The sequence below is a fragment of the Gadus chalcogrammus genome, chromosome 12 (genome assembly GCF_026213295.1).
Source record: "Gadus chalcogrammus isolate NIFS_2021 chromosome 12, NIFS_Gcha_1.0, whole genome shotgun sequence".
NCBI classification, from domain to species: Eukaryota; Metazoa; Chordata; class Actinopteri; order Gadiformes; family Gadidae; genus Gadus; species Gadus chalcogrammus.
In genome coordinates this window covers 11,752,882-11,770,348 of record NC_079423.1, presented here as the reverse complement: position 1 = coordinate 11,770,348, position 17,467 = coordinate 11,752,882, and the positions used below count along the sequence as shown (strand labels likewise).

The window sequence follows — 17,467 nt, the reverse complement described above, 5'->3', positions numbered from 1 at the left end:
CCATCATTGTGACATCTGAATTCATTAATTATCTGAAATACACTGCGTGTGCGTGTGATGTTAAATGTTTGAACCAAGGTTAACGGTTAAAGTGTCAGAGAATGGGTGGTGATTTTTTAACGTCCTCCCATGATCTGAAGTGAGCGTGCGTGTTTGTGTTGGTGAAAGTTTAAGAAATGTACAACTGTCGGTTCAGCTCTCTGGTGCTCCCTGCTGGCAGTATCACTATACTGTCCTCATGTTTCACAAAAATAGTTTTGAGAGACGTTGTCAGTTTTTGTATGTTGCTTAAATCCTCCAAAGCGGTTGGCAGTAAACATCAGGTCACGGTACGCCACGGTAGGCCACGGAGGCAATGAGCTCGAGTTGAAAAAGAAAAAGCTTACCGCACCTGGTATTCCCAGGCGGTCTCCCAGGCGGTCTCCCATCCAAGTACTAACCAGGCCCGACCGTGCTTAGCTTCCGAGATCAGACGAGATCGGGTTTTTTTTTTTTTTGTTTTTTCTTTTTTTTTTATTATCAAAAAATATAGTTTACAATTAAAATTCCGTATTTACAGTAATTTACAATCTTTTACGGTCATAACCAAACACAGTATGACATACAGAAGACATACAGATAGTTGATAATCACAAATGTACGCAACAATCACATAGAGAGGTTAACCCTAATCATACACAACAAATATTTGCCTCGGAGTGGTCCGCCAGGTCTTAACAAGCAGGAAAAACAATGCCCACACTACACACTAAATCCTAACGTCCCTGATTCCGTTAACATGACTAAAGTGCTGTTCCTAACAAAATACTTGTGAAAATCCTCCCTCCTAAGCGTGTGGACCAACCTCACATTCTTTTTAAAAGTTGCCACAAACCACTCCCATACCGGTATCACCCTCTCCTCATATTGCGCAACGTTCCTCCTGCATACAATTGCATGACGGACTGTGCTCAACATGAAATTCACCAAATTTACATTCACATCTTTCACCTTTCCAACCACACCAAACAACAACAGTTTCTTCCATTCAACATCCTTCCCAACCTTGATCCCACAGTGTACACTCAGCAAATCCTTAACCTTCTCAAAAAAAACAAACAACATTGAACATTCAATGAAATAATGATCGAAGGTCTCATCCACCTCTTTACAAACATTGCACACTCTACCCACAGTACTATCAATTTGGTGCAAAACAACATTCGTGAAAACCCTATTGTGCCTGATCTTAAAATCATTGTGCTCACATTCAATAGAGTTATACTTCACATTCAAGTTGCCCCACATTTTCTTCACGTCAAACCCCTCAAAAGCCTTTCCCCACACCTTCTCTGACGCTGGCCTCTTCATCCCACCGCCCATCAAATCCATATACACACTTTTTGTACTAACATCCTCAAACTTAACTCTCTTACCTCCCCTCTCCACCCCCAACTCGACCATCGTGTTCTCCTCGCCTATCCCTCCCTGTCCTAACAGTAGTGTCATCCACCCTGTACCAATACTTCCCTTTACTCTCCTATACATCCCAACAACCACAGCCCCCCTCACATCTCTATTAAACCTCCTTACATCCCTTATGATCACCTGTTCCGCCTTAAAAACGTTACCCCCCTCCAACATTAAATGCTTGACCTGTTTAATACCGGCTTTCTCAAAATGTTTACTGACCAGTATTCTGTTATTGTGAAGTATTTTTGGGTTCTGAAAGATTGGCTGATTCAGAACCTCGGCTCTGTCCACACACTCATACTTCACGTACTCCAAATATTTCCCCCATGCCTCAAAAACCTCTCGATAGAAATACGACATCCCTTGACACCTCGGCTTATTAAACATCATAAAAAGACCATTCACACCACAACCACCATACCTGTGCAAATAGTCCTCAAAAAAACCCATCCAACAATACTCCTCCTTTCCAAATAAATATTTCTTAATTGTTTTCACTCGTAACGCCCTTTTCTTCACCTCCACATCTATCAATTTCAGTCCTCCATCCTCATACCCATTCGTCAAGACCTTATGCGCAATTTTGGCCGGTTTCCCATCCCACAAAAAATTGTTAACAGCCCCATTCAACTCCTTTACTACCCTCAATGGTAGATCCAGGGTGCTCAGCACATGATTCACCCGTGACATCATCAAGCAATTCACCACAATCACCTTACCCCTCAGTCTCAACTTCCTCATCTTCCATAAATTCAAATTCTGCTTCACTTTATTCAGAACCCCTGTCCACGTGACATCCCTTGCCTCATTTTCATCCACACCCACATTCACACCTAATACCTTTATCATCCCCTTAGAAACAGTCAGCGGAATGTCACACTCGCTCATATCCACTGCCCCTACACAAAGGATCTCTGACTTTTCCAGGTTAATCTTTGCCCCCGATGCACTCCCATATATTCCCAATAACTCAATTACCCTTTTCACACTGGCCAAATTCCTAACTGTAATGCTTGTGTCATCTGCGTATTGATGGATTAAACTCCTACCTCCTCCCGGGATGTTGATGCCTTGTATGTGCTGATCCTTTTTTAGCATGGTGGCTAATGGTTCAGCCGTTATACTGTACAATAATGCAGATAACGGACAACCCTGCCTAACTGACCTCTCTAATCTAAAACTATCCGTCAATACCCCGTTACACTTGACCCTACTCTTTGCATTACTATACAATAATCGAATCCACTTCACTAACCTATCCCCAAAACCAAATCTCTCTAGCGCCCTAAACATAAACTCATGTTCTACCCTATCAAAAGCTTTGTTAAAATCTACACTCAATACTACACCTCCCTCTTCTTTCATATGCCTCACTACATCCCTAACTAACCCTATCGTGTCCGCTATATCTCTCCCTGGAATACTGTAAGTTTGGGTTGATGAAACTATGGTCCCTACTACCGACTTAATCCGATTAGCTAAAGTTTTGGCCAGTACCTTATAGTCAGTGTTCAACAGACTTAACCCTCTGTAGTTCCCTAACTGCAATTTACTACCCTTATTCTTGTAGAGTACCGCTATTAACCCCGTCGACATCGACTTGCTAACCATCCCTAACCTTTCCATTTCCCTATATACCTTTAATAAAATCGGACATAACAACTCACTCAAGCACTTGTAAAACTCTGCCGGCAATCCATCAGAGCCAGGACTTTTGTTATTGGACAGGCTGCTGACGGCCGCCATCACCTCCGATTCTCCTAACTCACACTCACATACTTCCCTATCACTATCCGATAACACATGCTCAACCGTTCCTAATACCTTGTCCACACTATCCTTATCTACATAGCCTTTGCTAAATAAATCACTGTAAAACCCCTGCACTCTCTCCAACACCCCCACAAAATCATGTACCACTTCCCCTCTCTCATCCTCTATCTGAGCTATGTATGTTCTACCCTGTTTCCGTTTTTCCAGCCCCAAAAAGAAAGACGTACATTTCTCCCCATCTACCGCATACTGCGCCCGATTCCTAACTATTGCCCCTTTACACCTCTCCCTTTCATAAGATTCTAATTCCCCTTTAATGCCTATGTAGTCAGCTAAGTCCCTATTCACATCGTCATCTAACCTCCTCAATTCCTCAGCCATTCGCTCTCTCAATACACATTCCGTCCTCCTCTTTACTTGACTCCGCTTTTTACAATAATTGATGCTCAACATTTTCACCTTTATCTTCACACATTCCCACCACTCACACACGTCTGCATCATACCCCACACAATTCATTTGCTCCTTAACACACCCTCTCACCATCTCAATATACTCGCTCTCTTCCAACACACTTGTATTCAAACACCAAACTCCCCCCCCTGTCCCTCTACTTCTGTCACCCATCTGAAAGATTATTGCTGCATGATCACTATAACCAGTGAATTTATACTGTACACTGCTCAAAGTATCAGCGATGTCCTGTCGTGCTAAACATAAATCGATCCTACTTTGCTTTAGCACTCCGTTCACTATCTGCCTCCTAGAAAATTCCCTCTTGGCAGCATTTCTAACCCTCCACACATCGACCAAACCCCCATCCTCAATCATTTTGAACAAAGCCTTCCGGGCCGAATCCTGTCTAAAACTATCTCTCCTATAAACATCCAGCTTGCTACAAAACACATTAAAATCTCCCACGAGAACACAATTCCTAGTGCAGAGCAAACCAAGAGAGATAAAAAATAGCCTTTTTTCCACTTCTCTGTTAGGTGCGTATACATTAATTAGTCTATACGTTACATTATTAACATCAAAATCGATTCCAATCACCCTCCCCTTCCCATCATTCAGAACCTCCTTCACATTCCCAACCACATCCTCCTTTACAAGTATTGCCACACCACACGATCTTGCCGTCCCACAGTTGACGAATAACAGTCCCCTCCATTTCTCCTTGATTTCTGGCATTTTAGCCTGTGTCCAGTTTGTTTCCTGCAGCACTAAAATATCGGATTTAAAATTGATTAACACCTCATCAAACTTCGCCATATTGTTAAGACCGTTGATGTTAATTGATGTGAGTGTGACCATTGAAATCAAAAGACACAGAGTGGGTATTACTGTTAAAATCATTTTTTTTTTTACGTACCCCTTTCTTTTTCAAGTTCCTCTGTTCCTCATCGGAATCAACCCCTCTCCTGCGTCTGACCCTGGGCGCCCTCTCCCTACAAACACCCAACGCCTCATTCCCAGACTTATTCTCCCTCTCCCTTCCATCAGCCAGTGTGGGGGGGGGAATTATAGGCGCCATACCACGCCAATGAGACGCGTCGGCTGTATCCTCAATAGTCACAGCACAAGACCCCCAGGCTGCATCTTCCTCTACTGTAGGCCACCCGGGCGCCTGTAAAGAGAGGAGCCCCGCTTGAGAGCTCCTGCCCCCCCCCATCCCTGTGCCCCCATCTCCCCCTGATGCCGGGGCCATTGACACAACCAAATCAACTTCCAGGCTAGCCCCCGTGCCATGTCCCGCCTCGTTCCCCAACTGTCCAGACCCCCGCGGCACCTTGGCTATGCCCTCCGCTGGTGTAGGGTGCCCAGATGCCGGTAGAGAGGAAAGCTCTACTTGAGAGCTTTGCCCCCCGGGCAACCCCGTGCCCCCCACACCCGGGTCCTTCAGCTCAACCTGTAGCTGACTGTCCAAGACTGTCTCCCCGTCAGACAGCTCCCCGTGCTCCATCTCCTCTTCCGCACTCTCTTCCCCTCCACTTCCCTCACTCTCCAACGATACAGCCCTTGAGTCTGGGTCAACTGAGAGGGCACCCCCTCCCACCTGCTCCTCCTTACACACACAATTTTCCTTTCTATTACCACACTCTCTGCATTTAATCACAGCCACACACTCCCTTGCATAGTGCCCCTGCTTCCCGCACTTCCGACAGAGGAAGTCAGGACAGTCCCTCACTATATGTCCAGGCTGGATGCACAATCTACACACCTTTAATTGTCTGTCATGGATGACACGGAAATATTCAGCACCCTTTTCAGTGTCAAAACGTGTGGACCAAGGCAAGGACCGTACTTCCTTGTTAAACTTCACCTTAACAAACCGTGTACCCTCACATATGGTCATCCCAGGCCACTTCCTCCTTGCAATCGGCGAAACTGCCTCCACACCCCAGTCCGCAAGCTTCTTCAGAATCTCCTCATCCGTAATGTACACTGGTAGACTCATAAAGGACACCACCATCTCATCTGCAGTCAAGTCTTTTGCGACGACGCTGGTCCCCCTTATCCTAAAACCATCCAACAATCGCCTCTTCCCGTTGGGGTGATTCATCGTTACTTCATATTGGTTCAATGAGAGGTAGCGACATCCCAAGACCAATCCACATACACTCTGCATCGCCCTTAGCATCTCAATCATCGGGATTTTCTCCTCTCCCACAAGCTCCACAGCCACAGACAACTCCCTGCTGTAGCTCGGGCCACCATCCGCAACCTTGTCCTCCTTCTCTCTTGTTGCTCTCTCCGCAGTCACCGGTCTCCCGCCTAGTACGTCCTCCGATGTCCTCTTCGCCACACAACCACCATCCGTCACCGCAGCAGGAGCCGTGTTCCGTTCCATGCCGTCCTCCATTCGAGTTTCCGAAACCGCGTGAGACATCGGAAAAAAACCGAACTAAAGTATACTAATACTCCCCCAAACAGCAAGCTGTCGGGGGAATAAACGACGAGACGAAAAACTAACCAAAAAAATATCTATAAATACTTGATTTACCACCAAAAGAATCCTCGCTCCAACACCGTCCTCCTCTCACCACTCAAGCACACCAAACACTTCCTCAATGAGCGTATCACTTCCTCAATGGGCGTGTTCAGGGTGGTATGGCCGTAAGCAATTAGTACAGGCGCAAAACCAGGTTTTATACAGTAGCACATAAGGAGTGAGAAAGCTGCTGAGGCTCGACGTTACACTCTTACAAAAACAATCATTAGTTAGATATAAACGGCAGTAATTGATTCAGTAGGACTCCTTATCCATGTAAACGATCATTGTGACATCGGAATTCATTAATTATCTGAAATACACTGCGTGTGCGTGTGATGTTAAATGTTTGAACCAAGGTTAACGGTTAAAGTGTCAGAGAATGGGTGGTGATTTTTTGACGTCCTCCCATGATCTGAAGTGAGCGTGCGTGTTTGTGTTGGTGAAAGTTTAAGAAATGTACAACTGTCGGTTCAGCTCTCTGGTGCTCCCTGCTGGCAGTATCACTATACTGTCCTCATGTTTCACAAAAATAGTTTTGAGAGACGTTGTCAGTTTTTGTATGTTGCTTAAATCCTCCAAAGCGGTTGGCAGTAAACATCAGGTCACGGTACGCCACGGTAGGCCACGGAGGCAATGAGCTCGAGTTGAAAAAGAAAAAGCTTACAGCACCTGGTATTCCCAGGCGGTCTCCCATCCAAGTACTAACCAGGCCCGACCCTGCTTAGCTACCGAGATCAGACGAGATCGGGCGTGTTCAGGGTGGTATGGCCGTAAGCAATTAGTGCAGGCGCAAAACCAGGTTTTCTACAGTAGCACATAAGGAGTGAGAAAGCTGCTGAGGCTCGACGTTACACTTTTACAAAAACAATCATTAGTTAGATATAAACGGCAGTAATTGATTCAGTAGGACTCCTTATCCATGTAAACGATCATTGTGACATCTGAATTCATTAATTATCTGAAATACACTGCGTGTGCGTGTGATGTTAAATGTTTGAACCAAGGTTAACGGTTAAAGTGTCAGAGAATGGGTGGTGATTTTTTGACGTCCTCCCATGATCTGAAGTGAGCGTGCGTGTTTGTGTTGGTGAAAGTTTAAGAAATGTACAACTGTCGGTTCAGCTCTCTGGTGCTCCCTGCTGGCAGTATCACTATACTGTCCTCATGTTTCACAAAAATAGTTTTGAGAGACGTTGTCAGTTTTTGTATGTTGCTTAAATCCTCCAAAGCGGTTGGCAGTAAACATCAGGTCACGGTACGCCACGGTAGGCCACGGAGGCAATGAGCTCGAGTTGAAAAAAGAAAATGCTTACAGCACCTGGTATTCCCAGGCGGTCTCCCATCCAAGTACTAACCAGGCCCGACCCTGCTTAGCATCCGAGATCAAACGAGATCGGGCGTGTTTTTTTTTCTTTTTTGGTGACACCCGTCACTACTTACAGCAACATGGGCTTCTGAGGAGGTCTCCCATCCAAGTACTAACCAGGCCCGACCCTGCTTAGCTTCCGAGATCAGACGAGATCGGGCGTGTTCAGGGTGGCATGGCCGTAAGCAATTAGTGCTGGCGCAAAACCAGGTTTTATACAGTAGCACATAAGGAGTGAGAAAGCTGCTGAGGCTCGACGTTACACTCTTACAAAAACAATCATTAGTTAGATATAAACGGCAGTAATTGATTCAGTAGGACTCCTTATCCATGTAAACGATCATTGTGACATCTGAATTCATTAATTATCTGAAATACACTGCGTGTGCGTGTGATGTTAAATGTTTGAACCAAGGTTAACGGTTAAAGTGTCAGAGAATGGGTGGTGATTTTTTGACGTCCTCCCATGATCTGAAGTGAGCGTGCGTGTTTGTGTTGGTGAAAGTTTAAGAAATGTACAACTGTCGGTTCAGCTCTCTGGTGCTCCCTGCTGGCAGTATCACTATACTGTCCTCATGTTTCACAAAAATAGTTTTGAGAGACGTTGTCAGTTTTTGTATGTTGCTTAAATCCTCCAAAGCGGTTGGCAGTAAACATCAGGTCACGGTACGCCACGGTAGGCCACGGAGTCAATGAGCTCGAGTTGAAAAAGAAAAAGCTTACAGCACCTGGTATTCCCAGGCGGTCTCCCATCCAAGTACTAACCAGGCCCGACCCTGCTTAGCTTCCGAGATCAGACGAGATCGGGCGTGTTCAGGGTGGTATGGCCGTAAGCAATTAGTGCAGGCGCAAAACCAGGTTTTATACAGTAGCACATAAGGAGTGAGAAAGCTGCTGAGGCTCGACGTTACACTTTTACAAAAACAATCATTAGTTAGATATAAACGGCAGTAATTGATTCAGTAGGACTCCTTATCCATGTAAACGATCATTGTGACATCTGAATTCATTAATTATCTGAAATACACTGCGTGTGCGTGTGATGTTAAATGTTTGAACCAAGGTTAACGGTTAAAGTGTCAGAGAATGGGTGGTGATTTTTTGACGTCCTCCCATGATCTGAAGTGAGCGTGCGTGTTTGTGTTGGTGAAAGTTTAAGAAATGTACAACTGTCGGTTCAGCTCTCTGGTGCTCCCTGCTGGCAGTATCACTATACTGTCCTCATGTTTCACAAAAATAGTTTTGAGAGACGTTGTCAGTTTTTGTATGTTGCTTAAATCCTCCAAAGCGGTTGGCAGTAAACATCAGGTCACGGTACGCCACGGTAGGCCACGGAGTCAATGAGCTCGAGTTGAAAAAGAAAAAGCTTACAGCACCTGGTATTCCCAGGCGGTCTCCCATCCAAGTACTAACCAGGCCCGACCCTGCTTAGCTTCCGAGATCAGACGAGATCGGGCGTGTTCAGGGTGGTATGGCCGTAAGCAATTAGTGCAGGCGCAAAACCAGGTTTTATACAGTAGCACATAAGGAGTGAGAAAGCTGCTGAGGCTCGACGTTACACTTTTACAAAAACAATCATTAGTTAGATATAAACGGCAGTAATTGATTCAGTAGGACTCCTTATCCATGTAAACGATCATTGTGACATCTGAATTCATTAATTATCTGAAATACACTGCGTGTGCGTGTGATGTTAAATGTTTGAACCAAGGTTAACGGTTAAAGTGTCAGAGAATGGGTGGTGATTTTTTGACGTCCTCCCATGATCTGAAGTGAGCGTGCGTGTTTGTGTTGGTGAAAGTTTAAGAAATGTACAACTGTCGGTTCAGCTCTCTGGTGCTCCCTGCTGGCAGTATCACTATACTGTCCTCATGTTTCACAAAAATAGTTTTGAGAGACGTTGTCAGTTTTTGTATGTTGCTTAAATCCTCCAAAGCGGTTGGCAGTAAACATCAGGTCACGGTACGCCACGGTAGGCCACGGAGTCAATGAGCTCGAGTTGAAAAAGAAAAAGCTTACAGCACCTGGTATTCCCAGGCGGTCTCCCATCCAAGTACTAACCAGGCCCGACCCTGCTTAGCTTCCGAGATCAGACGAGATCGGGCGTGTTCAGGGTGGTATGGCCGTAAGCAATTAGTGCAGGCGCAAAACCAGGTTTTATACAGTAGCACATAAGGAGTGAGAAAGCTGCTGAGGCTCGACGTTACACTCTTACAAAAACAATCATTAGTTAGATATAAACGGCAGTAATTGATTCAGTAGGACTCCTTATCCATGTAAACGATCATTGTGACATCTGAATTCATTAATTATCTGAAATACACTGCGTGTGCGTGTGATGTTAAATGTTTGAACCAAGGTTAACGGTTAAAGTGTCAGAGAATGGGTGGTGATTTTTTGACGTCCTCCCATGATCTGAAGTGAGCGTGCGTGTTTGTGTTGGTGAAAGTTTAAGAAATGTACAACTGTCGGTTCAGCTCTCTGGTGCTCCCTGCTGGCAGTATCACTATACTGTCCTCATGTTTCACAAAAATAGTTTTGAGAGACGTTGTCAGTTTTTGTATGTTGCTTAAATCCTCCAAAGCGGTTGGCAGTAAACATCAGGTCACGGTACGCCACGGTAGGCCACGGAGGCAATGAGCTCGAGTTGAAAAAGAAAAAGCTTACAGCACCTGGTATTCCCAGGCGGTCTCCCATCCAAGTACTAACCAGGCCCGACCCTGCTTAGCTTCCGAGATCAGACGAGATCGGGCGTGTTCAGGGTGGTATGGCCGTAAGCAATTAGTGCAGGCGCAAAACCAGGTTTTATACAGTAGCACATAAGGAGTGAGAAAGCTGCTGAGGCTCGACGTTACACTTTTACAAAAACAATCATTAGTTAGATATAAACGGCAGTAATTGATTCAGTAGGACTCCTTATCCATGTAAACGATCATTGTGACATCTGAATTCATTAATTATCTGAAATACACTGCGTGTGCGTGTGATGTTAAATGTTTGAACCAAGGTTAACGGTTAAAGTGTCAGAGAATGGGTGGTGATTTTTTGACGTCCTCCCATGATCTGAAGTGAGCGTGCGTGTTTGTGTTGGTGAAAGTTTAAGAAATGTACAACTGTCGGTTCAGCTCTCTGGTGCTCCCTGCTGGCAGTATCACTATACTGTCCTCATGTTTCACAAAAATAGTTTTGAGAGACGTTGTCAGTTTTTGTATGTTGCTTAAATCCTCCAAAGCGGTTGGCAGTAAACATCAGGTCACGGTACGCCACGGTAGGCCACGGAGTCAATGAGCTCGAGTTGAAAAAGAAAAAGCTTACAGCACCTGGTATTCCCAGGCGGTCTCCCATCCAAGTACTAACCAGGCCCGACCCTGCTTAGCTTCCGAGATCAAACGAGATCGGGCGTGTTCAGGGTGGTATGGCCGTAAGCAATTAGTGCAGGCGCAAAACCAGGTTTTATACAGTAGCACATAAGGAGTGAGAAAGCTGCTGAGGCTCGACGTTACACTTTTACAAAAACAATCATTAGTTAGATATAAACGGCAGTAATTGATTCAGTAGGACTCCTTATCCATGTAAACGATCATTGTGACATCTGAATTCATTAATTATCTGAAATACACTGCGTGTGCGTGTGATGTTAAATGTTTGAACCAAGGTTAACGGTTAAAGTGTCAGAGAATGGGTGGTGATTTTTTGACGTCCTCCCATGATCTGAAGTGAGCGTGCGTGTTTGTGTTGGTGAAAGTTTAAGAAATGTACAACTGTCGGTTCAGCTCTCTGGTGCTCCCTGCTGGCAGTATCACTATACTGTCCTCATGTTTCACAAAAATAGTTTTGAGAGACGTTGTCAGTTTTTGTATGTTGCTTAAATCCTCCAAAGCGGTTGGCAGTAAACATCAGGTCACGGTACGCCACGGTAGGCCACGGAGTCAATGAGCTCGAGTTGAAAAAGAAAAAGCTTACAGCACCTGGTATTCCCAGGCGGTCTCCCATCCAAGTACTAACCAGGCCCGACCCTGCTTAGCTTCCGAGATCAGACGAGATCGGGCGTGTTCAGGGTGGTATGGCCGTAAGCAATTAGTGCAGGCGCAAAACCAGGTTTTATACAGTAGCACATAAGGAGTGAGAAAGCTGCTGAGGCTCGACGTTACACTCTTACAAAAACAATCATTAGTTAGATATAAACGGCAGTAATTGATTCAGTAGGACTCCTTATCCATGTAAACGATCATTGTGACATCTGAATTCATTAATTATCTGAAATACACTGCGTGTGCGTGTGATGTTAAATGTTTGAACCAAGGTTAACGGTTAAAGTGTCAGAGAATGGGTGGTGATTTTTTGACGTCCTCCCATGATCTGAAGTGAGCGTGCGTGTTTGTGTTGGTGAAAGTTTAAGAAATGTACAACTGTCGGTTCAGCTCTCTGGTGCTCCCTGCTGGCAGTATCACTATACTGTCCTCATGTTTCACAAAAATAGTTTTGAGAGACGTTGTCAGTTTTTGTATGTTGCTTAAATCCTCCAAAGCGGTTGGCAGTAAACATCAGGTCACGGTACGCCACGGTAGGCCACGGAGTCAATGAGCTCGAGTTGAAAAAGAAAAAGCTTACAGCACCTGGTATTCCCAGGCGGTCTCCCATCCAAGTACTAACCAGGCCCGACCCTGCTTAGCTTCCGAGATCAGACGAGATCGGGCGTGTTCAGGGTGGTATGGCCGTAAGCAATTAGTGCAGGCGCAAAACCAGGTTTTATACAGTAGCACATAAGGAGTGAGAAAGCTGCTGAGGCTCGACGTTACACTCTTACAAAAACAATCATTAGTTAGATATAAACGGCAGTAATTGATTCAGTAGGACTCCTTATCCATGTAAACGATCATTGTGACATCTGAATTCATTAATTATCTGAAATACACTGCGTGTGCGTGTGATGTTAAATGTTTGAACCAAGGTTAACGGTTAAAGTGTCAGAGAATGGGTGGTGATTTTTTGACGTCCTCCCATGATCTGAAGTGAGCGTGCGTGTTTGTGTTGGTGAAAGTTTAAGAAATGTACAACTGTCGGTTCAGCTCTCTGGTGCTCCCTGCTGGCAGTATCACTATACTGTCCTCATGTTTCACAAAAATAGTTTTGAGAGACGTTGTCAGTTTTTGTATGTTGCTTAAATCCTCCAAAGCGGTTGGCAGTAAACATCAGGTCACGGTACGCCACGGAGTCAATGAGCTCGAGTTGAAAAAGAAAAAGCTTACAGCACCTGGTATTCCCAGGCGGTCTCCCATCCAAGTACTAACCAGGCCCGACCCTGCTTAGCTTCCGAGATCAGACGAGATCGGGCGTGTTCAGGGTGGTATGGCCGTAAGCAATTAGTGCAGGCGCAAAACCAGGTTTTATACAGTAGCACATAAGGAGTGAGAAAGCTGCTGAGGCTCGACGTTACACTCTTACAAAAACAATCATTAGTTAGATATAAACGGCAGTAATTGATTCAGTAGGACTCCTTATCCATGTAAACGATCATTGTGACATCTGAATTCATTAATTATCTGAAATACACTGCGTGTGCGTGTGATGTTAAATGTTTGAACCAAGGTTAACGGTTAAAGTGTCAGAGAATGGGTGGTGATTTTTTGACGTCCTCCCATGATCTGAAGTGAGCGTGCGTGTTTGTGTTGGTGAAAGTTTAAGAAATGTACAACTGTCGGTTCAGCTCTCTGGTGCTCCCTGCTGGCAGTATCACTATACTGTCCTCATGTTTCACAAAAATAGTTTTGAGAGACGTTGTCAGTTTTTGTATGTTGCTTAAATCCTCCAAAGCGGTTGGCAGTAAACATCAGGTCACGGTACGCCACGGGAGGCCACGGAGTCAATGAGCTCGAGTTGAAAAAGAAAAAGCTTACAGCACCTGGTATTCCCAGGCGGTCTCCCATCCAAGTACTAACCAGGCCCGACCCTGCTTAGCTTCCGAGATCAGACGAGATCGGGCGTGTTCAGGGTGGTATGGCCGTAAGCAATTAGTGCAGGCGCAAAACCAGGTTTTATACAGTAGCACATAAGGAGTGAGAAAGCTGCTGAGGCTCGACGTTACACTTTTACAAAAACAATCATTAGTTAGATATAAACGGCAGTAATTGATTCAGTAGGACTCCTTATCCATGTAAACGATCATTGTGACATCTGAATTCATTAATTATCTGAAATACACTGCGTGTGCGTGTGATGTTAAATGTTTGAACCAAGGTTAACGGTTAAAGTGTCAGAGAATGGGTGGTGATTTTTTGACGTCCTCCCATGATCTGAAGTGAGCGTGCGTGTTTGTGTTGGTGAAAGTTTAAGAAATGTACAACTGTCGGTTCAGCTCTCTGGTGCTCCCTGCTGGCAGTATCACTATACTGTCCTCATGTTTCACAAAAATAGTTTTGAGAGACGTTGTCAGTTTTTGTATGTTGCTTAAATCCTCCAAAGCGGTTGGCAGTAAACATCAGGTCACGGTACGCCACGGAGGCAATGAGCTCGAGTTGAAAAAGAAAAAGCTTACAGCACCTGGTATTCCCAGGCGGTCTCCCATCCAAGTACTAACCAGGCCCGACCCTGCTTAGCTTCCGAGATCAGACGAGATCGGGCGTGTTCAGGGTGGTATGGCCGTAAGCAATTAGTGCAGGCGCAAAACCAGGTTTTATACAGTAGCACATAAGGAGTGAGAAAGCTGCTGAGGCTCGACGTTACACTTTTACAAAAACAATCATTAGTTAGATATAAACGGCAGTAATTGATTCAGTAGGACTCCTTATCCATGTAAACGATCATTGTGACATCTGAATTCATTAATTATCTGAAATACACTGCGTGTGCGTGTGATGTTAAATGTTTGAACCAAGGTTAACGGTTAAAGTGTCAGAGAATGGGTGGTGATTTTTTGACGTCCTCCCATGATCTGAAGTGAGCGTGCGTGTTTGTGTTGGTGAAAGTTTAAGAAATGTACAACTGTCGGTTCAGCTCTCTGGTGCTCCCTGCTGGCAGTATCACTATACTGTCCTCATGTTTCACAAAAATAGTTTTGAGAGACGTTGTCAGTTTTTGTATGTTGCTTAAATCCTCCAAAGCGGTTGGCAGTAAACATCAGGTCACGGTACGCCACGGTAGGCCACGGAGTCAATGAGCTCGAGTTGAAAAAGAAAAAGCTTACAGCACCTGGTATTCCCAGGCGGTCTCCCATCCAAGTACTAACCAGGCCCGACCCTGCTTAGCTTCCGAGATCAGACGAGATCGGGCGTGTTCAGGGTGGTATGGCCGTAAGCAATTAGTGCAGGCGCAAAACCAGGTTTTATACAGTAGCACATAAGGAGTGAGAAAGCTGCTGAGGCTCGACGTTACACTTTTACAAAAACAATCATTAGTTAGATATAAACGGCAGTAATTGATTCAGTAGGACTCCTTATCCATGTAAACGATCATTGTGACATCTGAATTCATTAATTATCTGAAATACACTGCGTGTGCGTGTGATGTTAAATGTTTGAACCAAGGTTAACGGTTAAAGTGTCAGAGAATGGGTGGTGATTTTTTGACGTCCTCCCATGATCTGAAGTGAGCGTGCGTGTTTGTGTTGGTGAAAGTTTAAGAAATGTACAACTGTCGGTTCAGCTCTCTGGTGCTCCCTGCTGGCAGTATCACTATACTGTCCTCATGTTTCACAAAAATAGTTTTGAGAGACGTTGTCAGTTTTTGTATGTTGCTTAAATCCTCCAAAGCGGTTGGCAGTAAACATCAGGTCACGGTACGCCACGGTAGGCCACGGAGTCAATGAGCTCGAGTTGAAAAAGAAAAAGCTTACAGCACCTGGTATTCCCAGGCGGTCTCCCATCCAAGTACTAACCAGGCCCGACCCTGCTTAGCTTCCGAGATCAGACGAGATCGGGCGTGTTCAGGGTGGTATGGCCGTAAGCAATTAGTGCAGGCGCAAAACCAGGTTTTATACAGTAGCACATAAGGAGTGAGAAAGCTGCTGAGGCTCGACGTTACACTTTTACAAAAACAATCATTAGTTAGATATAAACGGCAGTAATTGATTCAGTAGGACTCCTTATCCATGTAAACGATCATTGTGACATCTGAATTCATTAATTATCTGAAATACACTGCGTGTGCGTGTGATGTTAAATGTTTGAACCAAGGTTAACGGTTAAAGTGTCAGAGAATGGGTGGTGATTTTTTGACGTCCTCCCATGATCTGAAGTGAGCGTGCGTGTTTGTGTTGGTGAAAGTTTAAGAAATGTACAACTGTCGGTTCAGCTCTCTGGTGCTCCCTGCTGGCAGTATCACTATACTGTCCTCATGTTTCACAAAAATAGTTTTGAGAGACGTTGTCAGTTTTTGTATGTTGCTTAAATCCTCCAAAGCGGTTGGCAGTAAACATCAGGTCACGGTACGCCACGGTAGGCCACGGAGTCAATGAGCTCGAGTTGAAAAAGAAAAAGCTTACAGCACCTGGTATTCCCAGGCGGTCTCCCATCCAAGTACTAACCAGGCCCGACCCTGCTTAGCTTCCGAGATCAGACGAGATCGGGCGTGTTCAGGGTGGTATGGCCGTAAGCAATTAGTGCAGGCGCAAAACCAGGTTTTATACAGTAGCACATAAGGAGTGAGAAAGCTGCTGAGGCTCGACGTTACACTCTTACAAAAACAATCATTAGTTAGATATAAACGGCAGTAATTGATTCAGTAGGACTCCTTATCCATGTAAACGATCATTGTGACATCTGAATTCATTAATTATCTGAAATACACTGCGTGTGCGTGTGATGTTAAATGTTTGAACCAAGGTTAACGGTTAAAGTGTCAGAGAATGGGTGGTGATTTTTTGACGTCCTCCCATGATCTGAAGTGAGCGTGCGTGTTTGTGTTGGTGAAAGTTTAAGAAATGTACAACTGTCGGTTCAGCTCTCTGGTGCTCCCTGCTGGCAGTATCACTATACTGTCCTCATGTTTCACAAAAATAGTTTTGAGAGACGTTGTCAGTTTTTGTATGTTGCTTAAATCCTCCAAAGCGGTTGGCAGTAAACATCAGGTCACGGTACGCCACGGTAGGCCACGGAGGCAATGAGCTCGAGTTGAAAAAGAAAAAGCTTACAGCACCTGGTATTCCCAGGCGGTCTCCCATCCAAGTACTAACCAGGCCCGACCCTGCTTAGCTTCCGAGATCAGACGAGATCGGGCGTGTTCAGGGTGGTATGGCCGTAAGCAATTAGTGCAGGCGCAAAACCAGGTTTTATACAGTAGCACATAAGGAGTGAGAAAGCTGCTGAGGCTCGACGTTACACTTTTACAAAAACAATCATTAGTTAGATATAAACGGCAGTAATTGATTCAGTAGGACTCCTTATCCATGTAAACGATCATTGTGACATCTGAATTCATTAATTATCTGAAATACACTGCGTGTGCGTGTGATGTTAAATGTTTGAACCAAGGTTAACGGTTAAAGTGTCAGAGAATGGGTGGTGATTTTTTGACGTCCTCCCATGATCTGAAGTGAGCGTGCGTGTTTGTGTTGGTGAAAGTTTAAGAAATGTACAACTGTCGGTTCAGCTCTCTGGTGCTCCCTGCTGGCAGTATCACTATACTGTCCTCATGTTTCACAAAAATAGTTTTGAGAGACGTTGTCAGTTTTTGTATGTTGCTTAAATCCTCCAAAGCGGTTGGCAGTAAACATCAGGTCACGGTACGCCACGGTAGGCCACGGAGTCAATGAGCTCGAGTTGAAAAAGAAAAAGCTTACAGCACCTGGTATTCCCAGGCGGTCTCCCATCCAAGTACTAACCAGGCCCGACCCTGCTTAGCTTCCGAGATCAAACGAGACCGGGTGTGTTTTTTTTCTCTTTTTT

At 44.9% G+C, this 17,467-nt stretch overlaps 16 non-coding genes across 16 annotated transcripts; all 16 read right to left on the bottom strand.

Moving 5' to 3' along the window:
• Window positions 1–6,877: 6,877 nt before the first annotated feature.
• LOC130399825 (5S ribosomal RNA) lies at window positions 6,878–6,996 on the bottom strand. The gene has a single exon (XR_008902322.1). It is a non-coding gene; the product is annotated as a 5S ribosomal RNA (ribosomal RNA).
• A 657-nt stretch (window positions 6,997–7,653) lies between these two features.
• LOC130395569 (5S ribosomal RNA) lies at window positions 7,654–7,773 on the bottom strand. Its single transcript, XR_008898613.1, has one exon. It is a non-coding gene; the product is annotated as a 5S ribosomal RNA (ribosomal RNA).
• Window positions 7,774–8,302: 529 nt separating this feature from the next.
• LOC130399191 (5S ribosomal RNA) lies at window positions 8,303–8,421 on the bottom strand. Its single transcript, XR_008901716.1, has one exon. It is a non-coding gene; the product is annotated as a 5S ribosomal RNA (ribosomal RNA).
• A 529-nt stretch (window positions 8,422–8,950) lies between these two features.
• LOC130399190 (5S ribosomal RNA) lies at window positions 8,951–9,069 on the bottom strand. Its single transcript, XR_008901715.1, has one exon. It is a non-coding gene; the product is annotated as a 5S ribosomal RNA (ribosomal RNA).
• A 529-nt stretch (window positions 9,070–9,598) lies between these two features.
• LOC130399189 (5S ribosomal RNA) lies at window positions 9,599–9,717 on the bottom strand. Its single transcript, XR_008901714.1, has one exon. It is a non-coding gene; the product is annotated as a 5S ribosomal RNA (ribosomal RNA).
• A 529-nt stretch (window positions 9,718–10,246) lies between these two features.
• Window positions 10,247–10,365, bottom strand: LOC130399188 (5S ribosomal RNA). The gene has a single exon (XR_008901713.1). It is a non-coding gene; the product is annotated as a 5S ribosomal RNA (ribosomal RNA).
• Window positions 10,366–10,894: 529 nt separating this feature from the next.
• On the bottom strand, window positions 10,895–11,013 carry LOC130399673 (5S ribosomal RNA). Its single transcript, XR_008902176.1, has one exon. It is a non-coding gene; the product is annotated as a 5S ribosomal RNA (ribosomal RNA).
• Window positions 11,014–11,542: 529 nt separating this feature from the next.
• LOC130399187 (5S ribosomal RNA) lies at window positions 11,543–11,661 on the bottom strand. Its single transcript, XR_008901712.1, has one exon. It is a non-coding gene; the product is annotated as a 5S ribosomal RNA (ribosomal RNA).
• Window positions 11,662–12,190: 529 nt separating this feature from the next.
• Window positions 12,191–12,309, bottom strand: LOC130399184 (5S ribosomal RNA). Its single transcript, XR_008901710.1, has one exon. It is a non-coding gene; the product is annotated as a 5S ribosomal RNA (ribosomal RNA).
• A 519-nt stretch (window positions 12,310–12,828) lies between these two features.
• On the bottom strand, window positions 12,829–12,947 carry LOC130399183 (5S ribosomal RNA). Its single transcript, XR_008901709.1, has one exon. It is a non-coding gene; the product is annotated as a 5S ribosomal RNA (ribosomal RNA).
• Window positions 12,948–13,476: 529 nt separating this feature from the next.
• On the bottom strand, window positions 13,477–13,595 carry LOC130399182 (5S ribosomal RNA). The gene has a single exon (XR_008901708.1). It is a non-coding gene; the product is annotated as a 5S ribosomal RNA (ribosomal RNA).
• A 519-nt stretch (window positions 13,596–14,114) lies between these two features.
• On the bottom strand, window positions 14,115–14,233 carry LOC130399181 (5S ribosomal RNA). Its single transcript, XR_008901707.1, has one exon. It is a non-coding gene; the product is annotated as a 5S ribosomal RNA (ribosomal RNA).
• Window positions 14,234–14,762: 529 nt separating this feature from the next.
• On the bottom strand, window positions 14,763–14,881 carry LOC130399180 (5S ribosomal RNA). The gene has a single exon (XR_008901706.1). It is a non-coding gene; the product is annotated as a 5S ribosomal RNA (ribosomal RNA).
• Window positions 14,882–15,410: 529 nt separating this feature from the next.
• LOC130399179 (5S ribosomal RNA) lies at window positions 15,411–15,529 on the bottom strand. Its single transcript, XR_008901705.1, has one exon. It is a non-coding gene; the product is annotated as a 5S ribosomal RNA (ribosomal RNA).
• Window positions 15,530–16,058: 529 nt separating this feature from the next.
• On the bottom strand, window positions 16,059–16,177 carry LOC130399178 (5S ribosomal RNA). Its single transcript, XR_008901704.1, has one exon. It is a non-coding gene; the product is annotated as a 5S ribosomal RNA (ribosomal RNA).
• A 529-nt stretch (window positions 16,178–16,706) lies between these two features.
• On the bottom strand, window positions 16,707–16,825 carry LOC130399177 (5S ribosomal RNA). The gene has a single exon (XR_008901703.1). It is a non-coding gene; the product is annotated as a 5S ribosomal RNA (ribosomal RNA).
• Window positions 16,826–17,467: the final 642 nt, after the last annotated feature.